Consider the following 24,505-nt stretch of genomic DNA (forward strand, 5'->3'; position numbering starts at 1 on the left):
GCTCAGCGGCTTAAGTGCCTGCCTTGGAAGCAGGCAGTCGTGAGTTCGATTCCTGGTACCGATAAAAAGGGAAAAGACAAAAAAAACAATTAATACTAAGAAATCACTAGTTGAAACATTACATTTTGTCATCTTAGTAATAATGTTGTTACAAAATTAAAGCGTACAAGGTGGACAATCAAACAGAGAGTGCAAACTGTTCTGTTTAATGATCCAACAAAAATTTTGTAATATGGTTATCTATCTTACACACTTAAACATACATGCAGTTATATCCTTTAGAGCAATTTCTTTCCCTTTCTTTTTTACAATAGCTATTACACATTTTGGATCTTATTACTCCTACAATTTTTATTACTTTGTACACTAGAGAGACAATGTGATGTTTACAAATATGATTCTCATTTATTTCATTTATGAAGGTAGTCTCCAGTTGCCTCCATTTACCTATAAAGGCCTCAAGATCATCCTTTTTATAGCTAAGTAATATTCCATCATATAAAAATACCACATCTTTTTCATCCACCCTGTGGTTTATGGGCATTTTGGATGTTTCCAAGATTTAGCTATTACAAATTGTGCTGCTATAAACATGGGTACACATATACCACTATGACATCACCTTTTCAGGGAAAATACCCAGGAGGGGAATAGCTAGATTGAATGGAACTTCCAATCCTAGTCTTTTTAGGGATCTCCATACTGATTTCCATAGTGGCTGCACCAGTCCACACTCCCACCAACAGTGGAGAAGTGTTCCTTTTTCCCCGCAGCCTGGCCAACATTTGTTATGAGTTGACTTCTTGATGGCAGCCATTCTTTCCGGAGTGAGATGAAATCTCAATTCTGTTTTAATTTGCATTTCTTGAATGACCAGTGATGGTGAACATTTCTTCATGTATTTATTTGCCATTTGTATATCTTCATATGAGAAGTGTGTATTCATCTCAGACACCCATTTTTGGAGAAAGTCTTTGAATTTGGGGGAACTGATGCTTTGGTGTTTTGTATGCTCTTAATAGAACTCCTTTAACTGAGGAACAGCTGGCTAAAATTTTTTCCCATTCTGTGAGTTTTCTTTTCACTCTGTTGGTGATTTCTTTTGAAGTGCAAACACTTTTTAATAAAATGAGATCCCAGTTTTTGATTCTTTGAAGTGTTTCCCATGTGGTTTGCATTTTGTTCATGAATTCTCTGCCTAACCCTATGTGTCCAAGACTTCTACCTACTTTGTCTTCTAATAGATTCAGTTTTTCTGTTTTAATATTTAGATCTTTGATCGATTTTGACTTTAGTTGAGTGCATGAGTATAATGTCAGTCTTTTACATGTGGAGAGAGTGGCTATCATATTGAAAGGCTAATGACTTGAATTGTGTGTCTCAGTTACTTTTCTTGTTGCTGAGACAAGATATCCTTGTCTACAAATTAAAGGACATGGGGCTTACTTCAGCTCACAGTTTGTAGAACTGTCTATAGGTGGCTGGGTTTTAAGTAATGTGGCATGGCAGAGGAACATCACAGAGGAGAAATGCTGTAGACTGTCTACAGAGAGCAGATAGGAGGCACCCTTTCCCTTTCACTGCTCCTAGGCTACTAGCCTTTTGGGTGATACCACCCATACCCAGGGTGACCTTTCCCATTATCTATACCCAGAACTGGGCTAAACCAATTATTAGACTAACCCAGAATCACACACTCTTAATCCCAGTATCACATACCTTGATCTTGCCACCTCTGAAAAGCTCCACCTATGAGTGCATGAGGCTTTGGGAGGGGGTTTATAATGCTATGGAATATATCTAGATGTCCCCTCAAAGCCTCATGTCCTCTTAAATGGAACTTTTGGGAGGTGACTGGATCATGGGGTGTGATACTAATCATTGGATTAGTCCACTAATGAGTTCATTGCTAACTTGCTTTTAGCAGAAGCTGTCTGATCCGAAGAGGTAGGCCAGTGGGGGTGTGGCTATGGAGGGTTTATCTTTTCTCCACACATTTCTTGATTTTCTTTCTTTTCCATAAAATTTTAAACACAAATTTTGGTATATTTCCCTTTTATTCCAGGAAGTATTCCAGGATGTATTCATATTTCCCCCTTGATTCATACTTTATTTATATGTATTATTTAGTACTGTAATGTTTATTTCCAAATATTTGGGGGAACTTTCTAGTGATTTTAATTAATTTCTATTTCCATTCAGCTGTACTCAGAGAACACAAGATTTTAGATTTTTAAAATTGTAGTTGATTTCCAATTCATAGTTCAAAATATGCAACCTGACCTAGTGAGTGCTACATATGCATTTGAGAAAAAAATCAGCAACTGAGTAGAGAGCTCTATGAATGCCAATTGGTCATATTTGTTGACACCATAATTTAAGTATTCTTTCCTCATGTATCATTATTACACTGTGTGTGGAAACCAGCAACTATCTATTTTATCAATTACTGAGAAAGGAGTGTTGAAATCTCTAAGAATAAATGTGAATTTATTGTTGTTTCAGTACTGTCATTTCTGCTTCTTGTGGGTATGCATATTTAGAAAAATTATGTGCTTATGAAGAACTTTGACCTTGTTTTCACTATGATATATATTTCTTTGCAGGATTGCAGCTCTGGTTCCAAAGTCTAAATATCTGAACTAATGTAGCAGTCCAAATTTATTTTCATTAGTGTTTGTACAATAAACATTTTTATCTTTTGACTTGCTTTTTCTCCCTTTCTGCTTCTTCTTCATCTCCTTCTTCCTCCTCTTCCTCCTCTCCTCCATTTCTCCCTCACTCCTCCCTTTCTCTTTTCCTCTTCTTCCTTCTCTATCTCTCCTAGGGCTTGACCCTAAGCCCAGCTGATGTTGATCCCCAGCCCCATCACTTGCAATTTTCTTTTTTTTTTTTTTTTTTTTTTTTGTCTTTTTCCTTTTTATCGGTACCGGGGATCGAACTCACGACTGCCCGCTTTCAAGGCAGGCGCTTATGCCGCTGAGCTAAACCTCCAGCCCCCACTTGCAATTTTCATGTCTCTATCAAGGTGCATTTCTTATAGACAGAATGTCATTTGTTTTGCTTTTTAGTCTATTATTATGATTTGTATATTTTAATTGACATGTTTACTCATTTACATTTAAAGTAACTTTAAGAGTAGTTGGGTTTAAAATTACTGTCTTTTTTTTTTCTTTGTGATCTTTTCTTTTTTCCTATTTTCAATGTGAAAAGACAAGCAGAAACACCAAAACAACACCCAGAATTTGGAGGCAGATTTATTTATGATCATAGGCACTGACTGGTATCATTCTCAAAATATCAGGCCCAGATCTTGAGTGGGCTAGGGCTTGTATTGGATAAGTAAGCAGGAAATACAAAGGCAAAATGGCTTGTCAATTGGGGACTGGTTTATACAAAGTGCATCACAGTGACCAGCTGCTTCTAACAGACAGGAGTAACCTGAACAGGAACAAGAACTGTTACCTGGGGCAATTAATAAACTGAAGTATCTTGGCTGGAGGGGAGCATTTTCTGCTATATTTGCCCCCCTCTTTTAGTTTCCCTGGCAAATGTTTGCTGGGCATATTACATGTGATCTTCAGAGATAAGGCCTAACTGGAATAATTCAGTGATCCTAGAGCCCTAACCAAGTTCCCCAAGATTGTCTTATTGCAGAGTTTTCCCCTAAACTGTTTTTAGGAAGAGACATGATTTAGACCTGTTTGTTCTACAACATTACCTGTCACTGGCACTGACAAAGTAGTGAGGGAGCTAATCTGGTCTGAGAGAGTGTCCAATGTGCCTTGGATGCTCATTTAATCTTGGTCCAGTGTTTGATTGACTGTTCTATTCTTCTATGGTAGCTATCCACAGAGTTTAAGAAAAAAAATACAGCTAGTAGGGTTGGTGAAGAAAAGAATTGGGTGGAGAAGCATCCAAGTCAGTTAACAAAATCGCAGCTCACAGAAGGGCAAGGAAGCAAGGACTAGAGTAAATAGTTTGAAAAGACACAAAAATCAAGGGAAATAGGTAGGGAGAATCCTGTGAAACGCGTCCTCAGAAATTCTTAGCTCTGAGTCTCTGTAAAAATGATTTCCAACATTCAAAGCTACAGGATTTACATTTCCACTCCAAAGTCACAAGCAGCGTTATACAAAGCAAAGGGACCAAAGCAAGTCCAAAATCCAGCAGGGCAAACATTGAGTTCTGTACTTCACTGTGATGCATCAAAGGCAATCTGTGGCAAGATGTGAACCCAAATGGCTTGGGTGGTTCTACCCCTACTCACTCCCAGTAATTTTAGGTTCAATGACCTTTCCCTTGGGTTCTCTCTGCTCCCTTCTTGAAGTTTTCTTCAGGTTAGTTATGTTTCTATCTTTTCAAAAATTTTGAGGTTTCCACTGCACCTTTGACTTCACACACTACTCTTTCAGGGGCACACTGCCTGGTCTTCCAGACCCTCTGAAATTTAGATGGAAACCTTCCTCACAACTATCCATTCTGCATGTATCTAAAAAAAAGTACCACACGGTTGATAACAAGGTCTTCTGCTAGCAGAAGTAGTAGCTAGGCTTCCATCTCTCTTGGCTGCAGGGATCCAGTGCCTGGATCACTGAGTACATTGAATCCAATGCCCAAGAACAAATTTTCTAGGCTACCACCATTCTGGAATGAGATATGTTTTTCTCAAAGTCTTTCACTTTTGCAATTTTGGGGCTGCAAAGGCTATAGTCCTGCTGCTTTTCTGTGATGCCCTTAGGTCATCTTTTCAATTCTCTTCTTTCTTCTCAGGAATCAATATCTCATCTTCTCTGTTCTTGCAGTCCACAGACTTAATGGAATTTCCTTTCTGGTCAAACTCACATAGTTTTAAATCATTCTGCTGATCTCTTTGCTCTTGATTTCTCTTGATAAATGTGGCTAAAATCTTTCAACAGTAGCCTTGCCATCATTTCAACATTAGATTGCATTGAAATTTCCTTTGGCAGATTATTTTTTTCTTTTGCCACCCTTAATCTTAGTCTTAGGCAAAGTCTCTGGACAGGAGAAAAACACAGACAACGTTTCTGCCAAGCCATAACAAACATTATCTGTAGCCTGGCAGCCAATGCCATCCTTCCCAGTAGAAACTTTCAGAGCCTGGCCTTACTGGCTTTCTGGTCTTCTGAGTTCTTACCAGAGTCTCCCATACAGTATATTCTTAAGCATTCCAGCTTAGCTTTTTCAGCACGCATCTCTAAACCTTTCCTCATTCTTTTCACAAGCCATTTCCAAACACATGGCTATGTACAAGCACAGTAATGACCCCACTTCTGGCACCAAATTCTATCTTAGTTACATTTCTCAGCACCTAAAGTTAAAGGGGAAAAGTTTATTGAGGTCATAGTTTGTAGAGGTCTATAATCAGCTGGCTCTAAGGCAGAGTGACACATGGCAGAGGGGCAATAATTCATGATGATGGAAAACAATAAAAGCAATAAGAGAAAGACAGCCTTATACTTTATCCAGTCTATCAGGATTAGGGCAGTGACAATCCAATCAGTGGATTGATCCAGCTGTCATTCACTCAATTTTAGCATCCCTAATCTCAGCATTGACCTATGATTAGATTCAGCCACCTAAAAAACCCCCCAAAACAAAAGACAAAGTAAAAACAAAACCCGAACCACCTATGACCACATGAAGCTTGTGGGGTGGGAGACATGTAGACACAAACCATAATATATAAGAACCTTATATGCTGTAGTTTTCTGTCTGCTTTTTTGTGCTATTTTATCATTCATTTTACTTTTTCTTTTGACGAAACTACATACAATACTGTTATTATATTTGGATTAAATGGTCAATGATCTGCAAGAGATTAGAAAGTAAGATAAAGTGTTTCTATATTTGATACAATATTTGTTATTTACTGATGCTGTTCATTACTTCAGTATATTGAAATGGGCTTCTTATATGATTGTCTTCTTGCTTGAAATGTCTCTGTTAACATTTCTTATAATACAATTAAATTGGCAATAAACTCTCACCTTTTGATTGCCTATTTTGTTTTTTTCATCTTCATTTTAAAAATATCCTTTTACTGAATACAGAGTGCCAGCTTGGTAATTTCTTTCAGTTCTAAAACATATTGGTTCCATTGCTGTTTCTATTTGTATACTTTCAGATCATGATTCTACTGTAATTCTTAAGTTTATTACTTTATACATAAAGGAGTTTTGATAAGTTTTCTCTTTCATTTTTCAAAAATTTTGTCTATGTACTTCATGTGATTTTGTTTCTTTCCTTGAATTTCTTCCAGGCTTCTGTTCATATGTTCATATCATTTTTCCAATTAGAGAAATTTTCAACTATTTTTTTTTCATTCATGTTCAACTTTTCTCCTTACACACCTGGGAATGATGTACAGCTGGGACTTATCCATGTGAAATTGGTTCATTCTCCCACAAACACTGAGGCTCTGTTCACTTCCTTTAAATATTTTTCATCTTTATGCTTCACTTGAATAGACTGTATTGCTATATCATTAAGCCTCTAATCTTTTCTTTTGCTCTGATTCATTTTTATGTTTTCTTTTTATTGCAGGTATTGTATTTTGCATCTTAATCCAATAAAATACTCCTTAAATTATAAAATGAATTCCTTATTTTTATTTATGGTGTAATGGCACATTTGAGAAACCAAGAGTCAAGAAACAAGTGAGCTTTATTTGGAGCTGCAGCAGTCAGCAGTTTATTCAGACAATTGAAGCTGCTGACCTTGATTATTTTGCTCTGTTTCCTCATATTCACAAGGTTAAGGGTTACCAGGGATACCACTTTTTGCAGCACTATCATTTCTTGGAACGTTACAAGACCTTACACATCTAGTTAATTGATGCACAGGATATGAGCACCAAGCAGTTTGGTCACCTTGGGATAAAATGATTTGTTCCTCTTTTCATAATTTTTATGGTCACTGAAGAGGGAGGAGGAAGCCTTTTGGAAATTTGACCAGAGTTCATTAGCTGTCTTAAGTCTAACTGCTCACTAAGCATCTAAGCTATAACCTATCGGCCATAAAATAAATGAAGTTTTCAAGACTAAGGTGGGAAGGAGGATAAAAGAGAAAAGAACAGTGAAAAGAAAGCAAATGGTGGGAGTTATAAATGCTCTCACAATGGTAGTACATGTTTGTATTACATAGTATTTACATTCACTTTAGCGAGTAGGTGCATGCACTTAACACATCTTGATTCTTTTTGTTCCCATTCCCCTTTCTACTAACATCCTTCCTCCATCTCTAGACCCCCTTTCTCCATTTTATTATTGTTATGACTTTTTAAAGCTTATGTTTGTAACATATAATATTTATGTCCCATTGTGGGTAGTTGACCTATGTATCTGAAAAGTTGCAAATATTTCCCTTCTCCTTCCCCAACTTCCTATTTGCACAAAGAGCTATCCTTCTATACACTTTTATAAATATTTTATTTTGCTCTTTATTAGTCCTATGGATAACTCAAGTGAGAGAAACTGTATGATGTTTAATTTTGTGTGTCTGATTTATTTCACTTAACATTATATTTTCAAGGTGCATCCATTTTCCTACAAATTTCTCTAATTTATCTTTCTTTATAGCTGAGTAATATTCTGTTAAGTATAGATATCACATTTTCTTTTCCTATTCATATGTTGATGGACATATTGGCTGCTTCCAAGATTTACCCATTATAAATTGCTATAAACATTGCTATGCATGTATCACTGTAATATAATATCTTTAGCTATTTTAGGAAGATACCCAGAAAGGAAATATGTGAAGGAAATAGAATTTGTATTTTAGGATTTGGGAAGTTCCCACTCTGATTTTTATAATAGTTGTATTATTTTACATTCTTACTGACAAGGTAGTAGGATTCCTTTATCAGCACAGCCATGTCAGTGTTTGTTATTATTTGATTTCTTGATGAGTGCCATTCTTTGTAGCATAGACAGTCTTAGTTTTATTTAATTTGCATTTATATCACAGGAAATGTTGCACATTTTTTCATGTGTTTATTGTTCTCTTGTCCATCTTTTAAGAAATGTCTATTCATTTCATTTGGCCATTTTCAATTATTTTATTTTAGGAATCTAATTTCTTTATATATTCTAGATATTAGTCCTCTGTCTGAAGAATAGGAGGCAAATTTTCTCCCATTGGGTAGGTTGTATTTTCACTTTGTAGATTGTTTCTTTTGCCAGGCAGAAGCTTTCAATTTGATATAACTCCAATTGTTGATTTTTCTGTTATATTTTGTCTGATCCATTTTGATTTTAGTTTAGTATGTGGTGAAAGATACGAAACAAGTTTTAATCTTCTTCTACATATGGAAAGTTAGTTTTGCCAGTACCATTTGCTAAAAGAGGCCATCTTTCCTCCAACATGTTTTTAGCTCTTTTATCAAAGACTGTACCTGGGACTGTTTTTGTATCTTCTATTCTGTACCATTGATTCAGGCATCTGTTTCAGTGTCAGTTCCATGCTGTTTGCATCACTGTAACTTGGTCCTATAATTTGAAGTCAGGTGCTGTGATGCTTCTGGCTTTCTACTGGTTGCCCAGAATTGCTTTTGTTATTCTGAGTCTCTTCTGCTCCCATGTAAATTTTAGGATTGTTTTCTCTAGCTCCATGAGGAATGCTATAGGTATTTTGATTGAGTCTGCATTAAGTCTACATATCAGTTTTGGAAATATGGACATTTTGATGATACTGTTTGCCAATCAAAGACCAGGGAATCTCTTTCCATTTTCTAATGTCCTCTTCAATTTCCTTTTTCAGAGTACTATAGTTTTTGTTGTACAAATGTCTCACTTCTTTGTTTAGATTAATTCCTAGTTATTTCATTTTTCTTAATGCTACCTAATGGTATTGTTTTCTTAGTTTCTTTCTCAGTGAGTTCATTATCAGGGTATTAGAATGCTATTAATTTCTGTTTGGGGATTTTGTGTGCTGCTACAATGTTGAGTTTAGTCACTCATTCTAGTAATCTTTTGGTGGAATTTTTTGGGTCTTTTGTGTAAAAGATCATGCTCTCTGCAAATAATGATAATTTGACTTCTTCATTTCCTACAATTAATTTTTTTTCCATACTGGGAATCAAACTCACAACCTCACACTTGTCAGATAGGCACTGTGCCGCTGAGCTATGTTGCTGGCCCACATTACCCTATTTGTTTCTCTTTCCTGACTATTTTTAATGCTAAGGTTTTGGATTCGCTATTAAGTGAAATTGGGAAAAGTAGAAATCCTTATCTTGTCCCTGATTTTAGAGGGAAATCTTTCAGGTTTCCTCCATTTAATAAATATAATGTTGGTCATTGGTTTGTCAAAAATGTTAGGTTAGGTCAGGGTTAGGTTAGGGTAGGGCTAGGGTTTATCAGCCTATGTAAGATCTTTCTATATCTGTTTTCTACAGCTTAATTTTTAAACCATGTGTAAGTACTGAATTTTGTCAAAAGTTCTGTCCATCTATGGATAGCCATTGTGAATTTTGTTTTTTTCTTCTGTCTAAGTGAATTACATTTCTTGATTTGCATATGTTGAGCTATCCTTGTAAGCCTGGGATTGAACCCACTTGGTCATGATACATGACATTTTAGATGAGTTGTTGCATTCTATTTGCCAATATTTTATTGAAGATTTTTGCATCTTTATTCATTAAGAATGTCAGTGTGTAATTTTTGTGTTCTGTAGGGTCTTTATCTGGTTTTGGGATCAGAGTGATGCTGGCTTCTAGAAATGATTATGGAAGCTAACCTTCCCTTTCAATTTCATTAAACAATTTGAGGAGTGTTGATATTATAACATTATTGAAGTCTACTGATATTATAACATTATTAAAGTCTTGTAGAATTCAGCAGTGAATCTATTAAGTCCTGGATTTTTCATAGTTGGTAGTATTTTTTAAATTACTGCTTCAATTTCATTGCTTCTTATTTGATAGTTTAGAATATTTATGTCTTCTTGGTTTAACTTTTATAAATTGTATGAATCTAGGAATTGTGTCCATTTCCTCAAGTTTTTCTAATTTATTGGAATTCAATTTTTATAGTAATTAAGAATCTTATGTAATCATAAATAATATAATTTTGCCATTTTCACTTCTGATTGCATTGATACAAACTTTTTTCCTCTTTTGATAAGATTTTGCTAAAAGTTTATTTTATTTAATCTTTATAGAACCAGCTCTTTGATTTGTTGGTGCTTTGCCTATTTTGAACTCTCAATATCATTAATTTCTTCTCTGATCTTTATGATTTCCCACCTTAAATTTGGCTTGGATCTGAATAATTCTTTTTGTATCTTGAAGTATCTTGAAGTTCATTATGAGGTTATTACTATTATTACTTTGAGCATTCTTTGTTCTTCTAATGTGAGCATTGATTTCAATAAGCTATCCTCTTAGGACTGCTTTCATTGTGTCCTGTAGGTTCTAGTATGTTGTACTGACATTTTGTCTGATTCCAGACATTGCTTGATGTCTTCTGTGACACAATGAATGTTCATCAGTGTGTTATTTTTCCCTGTGTTTATTAATTTTCTATGCTTTCTTCTGTAACTGAGGAATGTGTTTAAGTGTACAATGGTCTGATAGTAATCATGAGCATTTGATTCCATTTTATTTATTTAAGTAGGCCTTATGGAATAGTATGTGGTCTATTTTGGAAGTTTCCATGTGAAGAATGTTTATTTTGTTGTAATAAGGTAAAACCTTCTGTAGATATCTATTAGTCTATTTGTTCAAAGGTATGTCTTAGCTCTTATATTTATGGAAATTTTTGTTTTGTTGATCTGTCCTTTTGTGAAAACGCAATATTACAGTTACCCACAGTGATTGTGTTGGTGTTTATTTGATCTTTTATGCCCAGCAGTATTTGTTTTATGAAATAGGCACTCCATTATTTAATGCACATTTATTTACATGCATTATATCTTCCTGTTATATTATTCCTTTAACATGTTTCTAGTGGTACAAATAGATCTAATCACTTTTATTAGTCTTTTCACTAATAAAATTATTGAGAAGTCTGTATATGGATTGAATCTAGTTAATTTGAATTCGAGTTTGAATAATTACTGCCCAAATATAAAAATATTCATGCCATTTAAAGTTTGTGTAACAATGTAAAACTTTGTGTATTTCCTTAAATTAAAATAAATTTAAATCATTCATGAGTAGTTTATCAATAATTAATTCTCTAAAGTTTAACATGGAAAGAAAGTCTCCATTGTTGCTGCCGTATCACAAACTAGTTTTATTACTTTTCTTATATCATTTTAATGTCTTCCTTAGGAATTTATAATATGATGACATCTGGTCTGCTAAATCAATGCTTTTCTTTGCTTTATCATATTCAAAGATGCCCTGAGAAGCAGTATAAGACTCCTGGTGGAACATGTACCATGCATGTATCATTGGTGGGTTAAGGCACTGGGGGTGTTGAAATTCAAATCAGAACTCCCCAGTAGGAAGACATATTAATTACTACCCCATTGTGAGCATGTTTACTAGTATGCTTTTTGCCTATTTTGGTCACCTTTATCTTGGAGCTTATGGTGTCTGAGAGCAAAATTTCCACTCCTTTTTGCTTTCAGGATCCTGGTCATGTTATACATCCATTCATTTTTAGTCTGTATCTAGCTAGCTATCTTTAGGTAGCTAGATTCAGTCTAGTTATCTTTTTGGATTAGATGAGTTTCTTGAATACAACAGACTATTGCATTCTGTTTTTTAAAAATCCAGTCTGCCAATTTGTGTCTTTTAATTGAGGAGTTGAAACTATTAATATTGAGAGTTATTACTGAAAGCTGTTGGTTGATTCTTGATATTGGATTCTTTTATGTTGATTCTTCTTGAGTTTTTTTTTTTCTATTTACTTGCTTGATGTTTCATTCCATTTAAATTTTTTACTTTATTGGCTTCATTGTCTTTGTCTATATTTTTAAATATTTTTTCATAGTGTTGGTTTGATGTTCACTTATTTCTTAAGTTGTTTTTGTTCTAGGAATGTCCTCCTCTGTCTATGTCCATCTATTTGAAAGAAAGTTTCTCCAGATATGTTAATCTAGGTTGGGTTATTTGCTTTTAGGTTTTGAAATAATTTACTCCAGGCTCTTGTGGCCTTTAAAGTTTGTGTTGAGAAGTCTGCTGTAATCTTAATGATTCTAATGGAATTTATCCTTCTATGAGACATTTTTTGTTCTCCCTAACAGCTTTAAGAATTTTTTGTTGGGAATCTGTAATTTTAACTAAAATGGTGGGTACATTTTTCATCATAGTTGGTGTTTTGTAAGCCTTGGTTATCTGTTGAAACCTTTCCTCATACATTGATCTTCTTAGCATCATCTACTAACTCTTGGTTGAACTTATTCTCTGTCATTTTGAAAACTTCTCTGAGTAGCTAGTCATAGTTTAGTATTTTGCCCTTGATTCCAGAAATACTGTCTATACATGGGCTGTTTCTGCAATTTATGAATTACGCTCAATTTTTTTATTTCTGATATTTCTGTCTGATAACTTTTTGTGAAGGCCATATTTTAGTAAATTTTTTATTTACGTTTTGGACTATTTTGTTCAGCTCTTTCAATTTTTATTTGTTTTTTCCATGTCCATGTTGGTAATTTTCTGTAATTCCATGAAGCTTTGGATCATGCCATCTTTGAACTTACCAATTTTCTTTATTTCTTATTTAATTAAGTTGTTCAGTTCTCCTGCCTGGTGTTTGCTTTCCTCTTGATAAAGTTGCTCCCTGGATCTGCTGATGGAAAGCTGGGAGAATTCAGAGGTCTTTTGTTGTCTCATTTCCTCATGTTTATGTGTAATATCTATCTATCTATCTATCTATCTATCTATCTATCTATCATCTATCTATAATTTTTTGGAGGGGTGTAAAGTTTGAGATCAAGCAGACTGAGAAAAGTCTATACTTGGCATGGAGATGCTTCTAGTCATATATTTGCAGCTTTATTTGTCAGGAGAGAGAGTGTTCATTCCTACAGCCATTTAATTTAAATGGTTTAGACCCTTTAATTGTATTGTGCAGTAAGAAGTCCTACTGGCTATAACTCCATCAACAGATTCAAACATACATCACCTATATATGTTAAATCTTACATTTACACTTTTGTCCTTTACCAATACCTTTCACATCCTACACCATATTGTTATTTGCTGTTTGTCTTCAATGTAGAAGGATAAGGGAAAGATGGACAGATGGAGTAAAGCTGAGTATATGTCAGGAGAAGGAACAGTAGAGAGGATAAATTATGATCAGTAAAAAATTAAACAATGGATCTTATTCTCTTAGAGGTCTATTATAAGTGGAGTGAAGGGTTAATGGCAAGAGTTTTAAGAAGACACGACACAAGGTGGAACTATGTAGAGGGGTATGGAATTTCAGATGGAGGAAAAGTGCAGGGTTGTCAAAACTCATTGATTCATTTGTGCATCTATATGGTACAGAAGAGACAAGACAGGAGAAGGGCTAACAGGTTGGGAAGAGCAGAAAGAATAAAGAGGACAGAAGGTTAATATGAAAGAAGATGGAGATGAGAGAGAGAGACAGACAGACAGAGACAGAGACAAATAGAGAGACAGAGACATAGACAGAGAGACAGAAAGTTGAAGAACAGCAATAGAGAGAAAACAACCAAGTCCTAAATCAAAGCCAAAAAAAAAAAAGGAAAAGAGAAAAGTATCACAAACTTCTGAGGGGGGCCCTGGTGAAACACTTCATAAAAATAATGCACATGAGATTCCCACCTGAGTTCTAGGTTATAAAGCCTGCGTGTGCACACAATTTCCTTCTTGTCTTAGTTGTAGTCTGATTGCAGACAGCTGCACCAGATTCCCCTCATTTCCTCTGTATTTAAACTGAGCCATCTCAAGAATTGCCCTACTCATCTCAAGATTTCCCCTGCAGCTAGTAGAAAAAAGTCTAACCTATTCTCTGGGGTTGGCTAGGGACTCTACAGAGAAGCACAGTTGTGGACCCAAGGAGGTGTGGCTGGTGGACTAGTCAGGTGGCTTGTGTTTCCTTTCTGCCCATAGTGGGGTGGGAGTGGGGTTCAATGACTGTTAGAAGGGATGCTGCAGGGATGCGGCTGTGTGTGGAATGAGGATGATAAGAAGCATTGATATATGCAGAATCTGTCCCAGGAGTATGATTTCTGAAGGATTAGTCTCTTTCCTCAGGCCACTGGGGGCTAGACACATTTGGGATGCTCACAGCATGGTTGCTTCTCTAAAAAGCCAGGAAGGGGGGTGTCATGGACCAGCCATGGTGGCACTACTTTCTCCTTTCAACTATCCAGATACTGGTTTGATCCATATGCATCATCTTTCAGGGTAAATTTCCATTTCAGGATGTCAGTCTTTTCACTGCTTCAGAGTCACTGCATTTTCAGTGAATCATCTATGAGAACCACTAATATGACTCCTCCTGTAATTGGTCATGTTGGAACTCTGTCCTTATGTTTAATAGACTCTAGTGAAAGAGAGCACCATGAGTTAGGAGGTCAGTCTTCCATGCTCAATTCGAATGAATAGAAAAAAATGAATTTTTATTATATACAATAGTATAACTGGAGCTCAGAAATATTATGCTAAGTGCAAGAAACCAGATATCAGGGACTATGAGTATAGCTCAGTGGTAATGTGCTTGCCTAGCATTATGAGGTACTAGGCTCAATTCCCCAAACCACATATGAATCAACAAATCAGTCAATCAAACTTCAATAAAGATATGAAATAATTAAAAAAAGAAACCAGATATCAAAGGCTATAAATGATTCCATACATATGAGATTATGAAAAAGGCAAACAATCACATCAGAGAACTGATCACCTGATTAACACTCAAAACAGATGCAAATATTGTCAGCAAAAAGGCAATAAGAACTTCTTGGTATATAAAATTATCCAGGTTATGATTGTAATGGTGATTATGGCTGTAAATACTTGTCAAATAGATCAACTTGTACTCTTAAAGATGGGAATGAGTGGTTCAGTGCTTCAAAAAGTCTATCTCAGGGTCAGTATTTCCATTCCTTTTGATTCCCAAAACTAAGGAGAAGGTGCTAACTTCCATGTGTATATCTGAAGTTTCATTTGAATTGATCATCATCCTTTTGACTTAGATTCTTTTGATAGTTATACTATCTTTGCCAGCTAATTGTATCACTTGTCTACTAGGTTCTGTATCAAATAATTGAGTTTATTCTGGTTATGATTCATATTTTCCTACTTTATACATTTTTGACTGCAGATTTTATGATGTGTTTGAGTGTTAGATTTTGTAATATAATTTTAAAGTAAGTCACACATTGTTCTGGCTTACGTTGATGCTACTACACTTAGTTTGGCTTTCATAAAGTTTCTGAAAACTTCTAAGTCAGGTGGTGAGCAGCTATTCACATGGTGTTAATCCAGTTGCATAACCAAGGTGATTCTTTCTTGAGGGCTTTATTCGGTGTCCTTTGCATTAAGATTCTTTCTATTTTCAGTGGCATGAAAATAAATTCTTATCCCCATTTGATGTCAAGAAGTTTTTCTGGCCTCTGCTTTCTGGCCCTCAGCTTTTGGTGATCTTTCATTTATATTTATTTATGTTTATTTTGAAGAGAATAAAACCAAACAAAATTGATAGGATTTTTGGCATGGTTAGAGAGAGAATATAAAGTAAAAGTGGCCTTTATTCTAAGAATGCAGAGAGAACTCCACGACCATTGGGGGTCTGGCTTTCTCTGCCAAACACATGATATGGGGGCATACATAAAGCTTTGGTCTGGGGTGGTGCCTAATGGGGGCATCGCTGATGTGCAAGCAGCCAATTGGAATTCTTTTCACTCCACAGGTAAATTGCCTAGTGGCGGGGAAAGTGACTTCAAGGTAAACATCCCTTGGTCCCACCTCCTACTGCTGTAGTGTCCTATGTAGGGCAAAATCTTTTCATTCCCATCTTTTTACTATTAGGAAAAGGGTGAAGTTTTTCTCTCTCTTACTATTTCCTGCTGAAAGTGGTCACCATATTGGGGTTTAGGAAGGTTGACGGGATGATGGTTGATGCCCATGTAGAAGCTGCTGCCAGGTGTTTCAGCCAGGACAACTTTATCATTGGTGAATGCCTGCACATTAGACTGGAAAAACAAAGAGACAAGGTGCTATCAGGAGGCAGGCCATTATCATATTTAAGGACTCAGATGAGGTAGAAGGAAAGGTGCCTTTGATTTAGATATGTAGAATCATTATCATGGTGAAGTAGAATCATTGCCATGGTGAGGTAGAATTCTGAAAAATAAATGTGGGGTTAGGAGGAGTGAACTTATGAGAGGTGATTATTCCCCCATCTGAAAGGGTAACAGTTAAAAGTGTAAGTAGGTAGGGCTTGTCTCTGGTCCAGGAGTTGAGCTGGAAAGAATAAGAAGGGTGGGGATGGCAATGACTGTGTCACTAAAAGGAAGGTAAGAGCCTAGGCCTTCATGGATGTCACATTTGACTAAACGGATGAGAGTAGAGAGAACCAATACAGTTGTCACATAGAACGACACAAAGATGATCTTACGCATGATGTGGCAGTCTTTAAGAAAGGTTGTTCAGACTCCTGGTGTAAAAAGAATGGTTAATAGAATGTAAGAAATTAGGAACCAAATTGGATAACAAAACATGACTTAACCTGAGAGCTGTGACTGTGAGGCCTTGATGAGACAGAGATGGGTGGGCAACAGAAAATGAGATGACCACTCAAGATGGTTAGATTTAGGGCTGAGAGGTCACCGCTTAGCCTAAGTGATGTAAAACCAGGATGGGAGTCCAGCAACTTTGACCTCTGTAGGGGTTGCCAAGAAGACCACGTAGGGCTGCTCCACCTTGATCGTAGTCCTGTGGATTTAGAACATTTAAGATAAATTAGATCTCCTGGGGATATGGGAGGATCTGGTTTGGCCCCTTCAGAGGGTTGAGGAAGGCAGAGATTGGCATGTTGTTGTAACAGGTGTCAGAGGAAGGAGAGGATTGGGATATTGTCAGCAAGAGAAGGGAGACTTTGTGGTGTAGGAAGATTGTGGAGTAATAATGGCCTGCCATACATAAGTTCAAAAGGACTTTAAAATGTAGGTGCCCTGGGGAGTGGCCTGAGCTTGGCTAAGGCTAGGGGAAAAGGTTGAGTCCAAGGTTGGTATAGTTCTGAAATGAGCTTTGTAAGGTGTGTTGAGCCTTTGTAAGGGCAATAAGTTCTGCCCTCTGGGAAGAGGTCCCAGGTGGCAGTGGATTTGCCTCTATAACTTTTGACTGGTTAACTATTGCATATCCTGTCCTTTTTTGGCTATGTTTGTTGAACTGCCATCTATGAAACCATGTGTCAAAGGCTAAAGAGACAGGTGTGCTACTAGTGTGAGGGAAAGGGGTGAGAGTATCTATAAGACCACAATACAGTCATGGTGAGGGTGGCCCTCTGAGGTGGGAAGTAAAGTTGCCACATTAAGAGGACCACTAGTTGCAATCGAGATATAAGGGTCTTGAGAGAGGGCTAGATGTACCTGTTGAAGGCAAGAAGGAGTCATCAGAACAGGGAGTGCCTTGTGTGACATGAGCTCATTTAGGTGATGAGGTGAATGTACTGTAATAGATTGCCCTAATGTTAAGTTCTTAGCTTCCTGTGTCAGTAGGGCTGCAGCTAGAAGGGCTCAGAGACAAGCAGTCAGTCTTTTACTGTGTTGTCTAACTGTTTTGACAAGTAGGCTACTGCTTGAAAAGAAGGTCCCTTCTTGTGTCCTAGTACACTTATAGCATTGTAGCCCTGAGAGGTAATATATACAGTGAATGGTTGGGTGATGCAGGAAAGGTAAGGGCTAGAGCTCTTAGGGAGAGCCTCTTTTAATTTATGAAAGGAGGCATGTATGGGCATAGTGGGGTCTAGGGGTTCTGATTAGGGACCGTTAGAGGCCTTGTAGAAGGGTTGAGCTAGAGCTGTAAAGTTAGGAATCCAGAGATGAAAGAAATTAGCTAAACCTAGGGAAGATGTAACCTGTTGTTTAGTTGTGGGCATTTGGAGATCTTGAAGAATAACCTTACAATCTGTGGTGATGGAACGAGTGGTGGGTGTGAGAGAGAGAAAACTAGATATTTGACTTTGGGGAAGCTATTTGGGCTTTAGCAAGAAAGACCTTGTATCCACCACTAGCAAGAAAATTAAGGAGAGTAGCAGAATGCTATATGGCTAGTGTATGGTATGGAGAACACAAGAGAAGTTCATCTATGTATTGAAGGGGAGTACTAGGTTTGAGATCAAGTTCTGTGAGATCAGCAGTGAGAGTTTGGCTAAAGAAGTGGGGATTATCCCTGAACCCTTGGGGGAGCACTGTCCAAGTAAGTTGTTGAGACCTGAGAATGTCTGGATCACTCCATGTAAACACAAAGAGATCCTGACAATCAGGGTGTACAGGGATGATGAAAAAGGCCTCTTTAATATCCACAACTGTAAAGAGTATAAGGGTTTGGCACCACTGGGTGGGTTGGGGTAACAACACTGTTGATTATCCTAAGGTCCTGCACTAGGCAATAGGACCCATCAGGCTTGAGTACTGGGTGAATGGGAGTACTACAGGGTCAATGGGTATGTTTAAGAAAACCATGCTCTAAAAGGCACTTAATTATATGTTTAAGTCCCTGTAAATGTTTAAGAGCTACGGGATTTTGGGGAACACAAAGAAAAATTGAAGGATCCCTGAGATGAATTAAAATAGATGTGGCAAGGGTAGCATGGGTGGGAGTGGAAGTATCTCAAACTATGAGATCAACCAGAGAAGAAGGAAGGGGAAGGGATGACTTTGTGGTGCCCTGTGATGCTGTTTGGAGGACTAGAGCCGTGGGAAGGGAGAAGGTAAAGGAGAAGTTAAGCTTTTGAAGGGTGTGGGGCGTGTTAGAATTACTAGGAAGCTATCAGTAAAGAAGAGAGTCGGGAATCTACCTAAAAGGGGTGTGGGGCATGTTAGAATTACTAGGAAGCTATCAGTAAAGAAGAGAGTCGGGAATCTACATGGAATAGTCTCTGTCTGCAAAGGCTGTGTAGGCTGGCCATCAACACTCACTACAGAGATTGAGGACTTAATACAAGGATCTGAAAACTCAGGAAGTACACTGTAAGTCACCCCCGTGTCAACAAGTACAGATAGTGTCTTACCAGAGACCTCCAGTGAGACTCGGGGCTCTGAGAAGGATACCTTAATGGGGACTGTGGGCCCCAAGCCCCATTGATCTTCACCTGCAAGTCCAAGTAGATCAGTCAGCAATGAATCTGGTGTTGATGGCATTTCCTATCAGGGCAAGGAGTTAGAGGATGGCTTACCTGCACTCTGGTGGTTAAGACATCACTCTTCCAGTAGCCCTTGGTGTTGCAGTAGGGGCAGGGACCCAAAGGAATGCCACGATTGGGGCATCCTCTTGCCCAATGTCCTTCTTTGATGCATTTGAAGCATGGTCCAAGAGGAGCTCAGGTAGCTCTGCCTTGTTTTGGCTTTCCTGTCTTGGGAGTCCCAAGTGCCGCTGCTAAGAGATCAGATTGATATTTAGCAAATTACTTTTTTGTGCCTCTTTTTGAGTTTTTGTCTGTTGTTGAAGACATGGAAAGCTAAATTCAGAAGGTCTCCTTGTGGGGTTTGAGGGCTATTTTTAGCCTTTTGTAACTTTGCATGAATATCAGGAGCATACTGAGAAATAAAATAAGAGTTAACAACAATCATCCCTTTATGAGGGTCTAGGTTTACATTAGTAAACTTAATTAAGGTGTCCCTAAGCTGATTTAGGAACACAGCTGTGTTTATAAAAAATAAGACAGAATGAAGTCAATTAAAACAAAGTAGTGAATGTGATACAGCACTTCAAAGCAAGATACTAAGATATCAACAATGCTATCATAATATGTTTTGTTGTTATTGAAGTAGCTTCACATTCCAATAGATATAATAAAATCAGGCAAACAAAACAGAATAAAACCAAAGAAAACACAACAATGAAAACAATGCAGGGCTTCAGAATAATATACTAGGAAACTAACAATGGCTATCGCCTTCCCTTTTTAGACGTTTTCTCCTTTTTCATTTTCACAATATCTACTGTGCATTTTGTATCACAGTAACTCTTTCAGTTTTTTTATACTAGGGAGACACCACGATGTTCACCCATGTGATTCTGAACCATTTCACCCATCAGCTCGATCTCAAGTTGTACCCATTTATCCACAAGAATCTTGAGGTCATCTTTCTTTGTAACTGAGTAGCTTTCCATTGTATAAAAATCCCATATCTTTCTTATTTGTTTTGTGGTTGATGGGCAAGGTACCTCTGCTTTTTTTCTGATTCTCTGTCAGCATTGTTTTTTCTGCTTTGAATTTCAGTCTATGAATTTAACTTCATGTTAAATGTTTTTTATATACAGCATATTGATAGATCTTGTCTCTTGATCCACTCTGCCTTAGTTTTTCTTTTGTTATTGGTGAATTGGGGCCAACTACATTAATAGTTACAGCCAACATGCACAGGCTGTGTTGGCTCCCAACTTTCCCCCTCCATTTCATTGCTTGTCCCACTTGGTGATCCCTCTCTGCCACTGTTCCTGCAACCATGGTCATTTTTATCTCTCTCTAGAACGTTCTTCAGTATGCTTTTTAGGGTTGGTTTTGTGGTTGTTCTTTATCATGGAAGTATCTTGTTTCTCCACTAATTCTGAAGGATAATTTGCGGGGTACATCAATCTGGATGGGAAGTTGTTTTCTTTCAGGACTTGAAATACTTCACTCCAACCTCTTCTTAATTTGATGGTTTGTGTTGAGATGTCTTTCGTGATTCTGATGGGTTTTCTTTTATAGGTAATCTGTTTCATTTCTCTAACAGCTTTTAACATTCTGTTCTTGTGATGAAATTTTGGGATCTTGATTATGATATGTCTGGGTGTAGAGTTCTATATGCCTCACTTACCTATATATCTCTATATATCCTTTTCCTATGCTTGAGAAGCTTTCTGCTATTACTTCTGTAAATAAAGTCTTTTTATTTCATTTGTGTTGACTGCTGCCTTTTCACTGACACCTGTCACTCTTACATTACTTTTCTTTGTGTCATCTTACAGCAGATGAATTGTTATTTCCTGGTTCCTTGTTACTGTTAAGAGATCTTTCCTTTTGTGGTTGCTAGCTGCAAACCTGTCTTCATGGTCTGAAAGTTTACCTGCAGTCTCTTTCAAGCAGTTTCACCACTTTTCAATGGACTTCTTAATCTTCTAGATATCTCATTGAATTTGTTTCATGTATTCTAAAGGTTTCTTATTTTGTTCACTCAAGGCTTCTCTCACTTTCCTGTACTTCAATATTTTTAAAATCTAAGTCTTCTTTAGATACACTCAGCAATTGTTTTATTAGGTTTTTCATTTTTCTTTTACCTGAGTTAGTATTTCTGACCTAATTTGTTTCACAGCCTCATGAAGTTGTTTCTTTACTTAAGTTGCCATCACTTCAGAAACTTCAGGTGTGCCGCTTCCAGTCTCTTCCACATTTATATCTCCTGGACTTGTTCTGCATGTGGTGAGTCCAGAGGCTACCTTTTGCTTTTTTGTCTTGAAATTTTCCTGGGTTTTCCCAGACAAGTGGATTGTGAAGTTCCAGGCACTTTTTGTGTTGGCTGTGATTTCTCTGAAGTATGACTGACTGGCTGGTTCTCCTTGTCAGTACTGGCTATGGTTGTGCTGGTGTGGGGCTGGCTGCTGCTTTTCCCAACTCAAACTGGTTACCTGCAGGAAGCTCCCTGATTGCAGCTGGTGTGCATGCAAGGGCAGGGCTGGTTGCTGCTTCTCCTGACCCATAATGCTTCCTGTCAGGAAGTGGCCCCAGTGGCAGCTGGTATGCCTTGGTGATCTTTCATTCACATTCATTTGAGTACTTAGCCAAATCCTTGAAGGGATCTTTCATTTAAAAAATAATTTTTGATATACTTTTGATATACAATATGATCACATTAATCACAGGGAAATTGTACCTGTACATGGTATATTTTGATTCATTTTCTCCTCATCCTCTCCTTTCCCTTAAACCTTTCCCTCTTTATTTATGAGAGCTGTATTTCCATTTTTCTTTCAGGTCTATATTTTTCCTTTTCCTTTTCTTGCCTCCATGCTTCCTAGTTTCATTCCCATTTGGACATTTTCTTCCTAATTCCCAATATTTAGCATTCATTTTGGTCTTTACTTACATCTTCAATTTCTCATACAAGAGACACAATGTGATATTTAAACATGTGTGTTCAATTGATTTCATTTAAAAGTATACTCTCAAGATGTATCTATTTACCTAAAAATGTCTCAAATTTATGCTATTTGGGGGTCTTATACTCCATTCTATAAGAAAAACCACATTTTCCTTATCTATTCATCTGTTGATGGACATCTGGGCTTTTTCCAAGATTTAACTATTACAGAATGTGCTGCTGTAAATGTGGGTGTACAAATATCTTTCTGGTAAGATGCTTTTAACTCTAGAGGAAATATCAAGAAAAGGAGTAGCTGGGTTGAATGGAACTTCAACCTTTAGCTTTTTGAGAAACTGTACTGACTTCTACATTAGTTGGACCAATTTACATTTCCAACAAAAGTGGAGAAGTGTTCTCTTTTCCCCACAACCTCACCTGTATTTGCTATTGATTGATTTCTTGATAGCCATTTTTTTTCTGGAATGAGTATTAGTGCTTATGTGATTTTTAATACCACTAATTTCTGTTTTATATAGTCAGGTGTGCTGGCATTTGGCACATATATATTTATGATTGATATCTCTTCCTCTTTGACTGCTCCCTTAGCAAGTATGTAATAACATTTTTTGTCTCTTCTGATTAGTCTTGGCTTAAAATCTACTTTGCTTGCAAATAGAATAATTATTCTTGCCTTTTCCTGAGTCCCTATCTCATTAAATATTATTTTCCATCCTTTGACTTTGAGTCTATGACATTCTTTTTGAGTGAAATGTTTTTTCTTGTATGTCACATACTGTTGGATCTTGTTTCTTGATCCATTCTTTGAATATGTTTCTTTTGACTGGTGAATTGAGATCATTTACATTGATGGTTATAACTGATGTGTACTGACTTGCCCTTGTTATATTATATCCTTGTTTTGGTTTCCTATCTTTCCTCTCTCTTTAACTGATTAACTTGCCTTGGTGAATTCATTCCATTAGTTTTCATGAAGTTGCTGTTCTCATTGCCTTTTTCTAGAACATACTTCAGAACTTTTTGGAGTGCCAGTTTGGTTGTCATGAATTTCTTTAGGTATTATTTTTCATGAAAGTATATTATTTCTTCATCAGTTTGAAAGATAATTTTGCAGAGTATATCAATCTGGTTTGGATGCTGTTTTCTTTTGGGGTTTTAAATACTACAATTTCTTTTTGACTTAAAGGTTTGTGTTGAGAAGTCTGCTGTGATTCTGATGGCTTTCTTTCATAGATGAATTGTTTCTTTTCTCTAATGGCTTTTAATATTCTGTTCTTCTGTTGAATTTCTGGAATCTTAATGATTATTGACCTTATGAAGTTTTTTTTTTTATTATGGCTAATTGAAAATTTATTTTCTTCACTTATCTGTATGTCTAATTCTTTTTACATGATTGGGAAATTTTCTTCCATTACTTCTATGAACATGTTTTTATGTTCTCTGTGCCATCTTCTAATATTTCATTAATTAAGATTAATCTTGTGTTAGTCTTCTTTGATATTGAATCCAGTTCTTTGCTTTGTTGGACATTTAGAGTTTCTATCACTTTCCTAAGCTCCTGTATTTTTAAAGACCTTTACTCCAAATTCACTAGCCATGTCCTTTATGAAAAGGGATCATTATTCACTTATTTAGCTATGAAATTATTGTTGATTAGTTTATTCTAGAGACTTTGTTACTTCTGCTGCTACATCAGAAATTTCAACTGTGTGGTTTTTGATTTCTTTCTCTACATTGGCCCCTGGATTTACCTTGGATGAGTTGGAGATCTGGGGTTCAGTGTTACTTCCATGTCTTGTCATTTTCTATTTTTTAAAATTTTTTTTCTGCATTTATGATTGTAAATTGCTTATGGTAGTTAGCTTTATTAGTAGAATCAAGACATACTTAGGAAATGAAAACTTTTCAGAAATGTCTTTTATGTACAGCTTTTGACATTCAGGATCCAAGATCCCTTCCTATTCAATTTGTTAGGGAAGTTGCTGCTTATTTGGCCTAGCACCCAAGTCTTTGGTACTGGACTTTGGTATTGTTTATGCCCCCCATACCTCTACCCTAGAAATCTCAGTACTGGAATATAAGGAATAACAACTGATCACAACAACTATGCCACTTTGGCTAAAGTAGTATAAGCAGTAATAGCAATATCATCAAGCACAGTCTAGAAAATGACAAATTGTGCAAGTATTTTTCTTTAATTTTCTATTTTAAAGAAATTAAGACAAAAGAGGACAGAACAAAGCAGATA

The sequence above is a fragment of the Cavia porcellus genome, unplaced genomic scaffold, assembly GCF_034190915.1.
Source record: "Cavia porcellus strain 051 isolate PalLab524CR breed Dunkin Hartley unplaced genomic scaffold, mCavPor4.1 scaffold_29, whole genome shotgun sequence".
NCBI lineage: Eukaryota > Metazoa > Chordata > Mammalia > Rodentia > Caviidae > Cavia > Cavia porcellus.